Raw genomic sequence first — 2,628 nt, forward strand, 5'->3', positions numbered from 1 at the left:
GTACTGGGTATTGCACATGATATTCCAATACTTTGCCACTGAGTCACATACCTGGGCCTCTCCTTATGCCTTCTGGGAAATCTCCATACAGGGACGAAATTCTCTTAGACTTTATATCCATCCACCTGCTTGGAGCAGGAGTACAATAGGTGGAGATGGGGAAGGCAACTCAGAGCCCCAAGGAGGCAGAGAAGAGAGCTAAGAGAGCCCTTGTCTCTGATGACTTGGAAGTTCCCCTGAACAGCTCCAGTTGGTGGCTTCCAGATTCTCCTTGGAGGTAGGCATGCAGTCCTATTCTGTGCAAGACCCTCATCCTCTCTCTGCTCTATGCTGCTTTCTGCAAATATCCAAATCCACAAATAAATTATATATCATGATGCATTTATTTATTTGATAAGACTGCACTTGGCATGTTTGTGACAAAGTGGAAGGGAAGAGATGTTTGTCACTTAATTTATTCCTCTTTAATTCCAAATGCTTGGGTGTGTGGGGGGACACCAACAATTGGGTTTGATCATGCAGCCATTGCATGAGCCAGTGTGTTTGAAAACTATGGTTTTCATATTGTAATGATCTGGGGTCTCTATGGTGAAAGAAATCTTTTATTTTCAAATGTCACACTCCCTCTGAGAGAAGGAGTACTTTTAAAAGCCAAATCTTGTTGATTTCTGTGAGCTTGCTCTGTATGTTCTGTGTACTTTTGTATATTAACACCTACTCACCATCTCTAATTCCTCTGTATCCCTGGCTAAGTTCTTACCATCCTCAAGATAAAGCTCATATTTAGTAGGAATGTTTTTATTTAAAATTTGAGAACTTTATGTGAACTTAAGAAGAGCATACTTTATTTATCCATGGACTGAGTAGTCTGTGGGGCATGAAGCTTCAGGTCTGGCTAGAATAAGTGATGTCATCTGAAATTCGTTGGTCTTTGCGCTTCTCAATGGTGGCAGGATTTCTCTCTGTGGTAGGGAAAATGGTCCCCAGCATACCAAGGTTCCCACTGTCTTACATGCTACTATTACAGTCCCCAAATGGACTGCCTTTGATGTGTCCACCTTGAGTCATGTGTTCACCCATCCCTGAACTAACCCCCCGTCTAGGGAGATGGAGTCTTGATTAGAAAGACTGATCCATGTGTTGCCTTTATGGGCAGGGAAATTTTTTTTAACAGAGCCCAAGAAGAGAATTTAAAAAAAGCAAAGAAGAATTTACCACCAGAAAAGAACAAACTTAACCAAGGAAACAATGCAGCCATCTACTATAAAATCTACTACATACTACTATAAATTAAGACAAATCATGTGTCACTTTCAACCTCTTTGATGATCCATGAAAGGTGTATAATTACTAAGCAATCACAGATGTAGATCATAATGACTGAACAACTTAGGACTGAGTTTTATGGTTAAAAATCTCAGCTGGGATAGCCTTAGAATGAGGAGGAGGAATTTTGTGTGTGTGTGTGTGTGTGTGTGTGTGTGTGTGTGTGTGTGTGTGTGTGTGTGTGTGTGTGTGTGTGTGTGTGTGTGTGTCTGTTGTGGGGTCTGAACTCTGGGCCTAGGTGCTGTCCCTCAGCTCTTCAGCTCAAGGCTAGCGCTCTACCACTTGAGCCACAGTGCCACTTCCGATTTTTTCTGCTTATGTGGTGCTGAGGAATAGAACTCAGGGCCTCATGCATGCAAGGCAAGCATTCTACCACTGAGCCACCTTCCCAGCCCTGGAGGAAATTTTTTTAACACTACATTTGAGGTGATCCTCACTCAACTTATAAATTTACCCTCATTTTTCTACCATGAAGCACCTGCTACAGTGCTGGGTCTTGTACTCAATACAGACATACTGATTACAGCAGTGGTAGCATAGACACATATTCATGTGTTAATATGACCATATATAAAACTACAGTGATGCATGTAGCCAAAGCTGGGGAAAAGCTGGCACTTTTGACTTAACCAGCTTGCTGCATGGTTTGAATCAATTGCACCAAGCAGCTTCCCAGCCAGCCACACGTCCAAGTGCTACCAAATCTTTTGTCAGATCAGTGTGGCTGAGCTATTGCCATATTGTGGCTTTTTCAAATCTAAGCTTTCTTGAATTCCAGGAAGATAGCAACTGCAGATGAAAATCTGCAGTTTTCTGGGAGCTTTGTCCTTTTCTACTCTGTACAGCTGGGTGGTCTGGGACCACCAATACTACAGGACATTTCCACCCGTTGTATTTTTCTACCTCCCATATAAGAAAACACTCGTGTCCTGAATTTGCTCATTTCCTTCTGAAATAAAGGGTAAACCTAAGTCAAAGAGAAAAATCTTTCGTGGCTTCTATGGTCACTATTGACATGATTTTGCAACATAGCTTTTGGAACATTTGGGGATTACAAAGTTTAGTGTCGCCAGACAATCTTGGCCATCATTGGGCTGACAGATGTCAAATCCAGGTTGTCCTCACACCCAATCAGCTAGTGGGAGCCAGGCCAGAGCGCCAAGCTGACAGTGCAAGGGCACACACAGCCCGAATGGGCAGTGGGCGTGAGCCATCACCAATCTGAAGAATACTTGGCTCAAGGCAAGCAGGTAGCCTGATAAGCAATCATAGTTAGAGAAGCCAAGTTTCCATGTGGAGGGA

The sequence above is a fragment of the Dipodomys merriami genome, unplaced genomic scaffold (genome assembly GCF_024711535.1).
Source record: "Dipodomys merriami isolate MVZ:Mamm:240054 unplaced genomic scaffold, mDipMer1.0.p SCAF_1, whole genome shotgun sequence".
NCBI lineage: Eukaryota > Metazoa > Chordata > Mammalia > Rodentia > Heteromyidae > Dipodomys > Dipodomys merriami.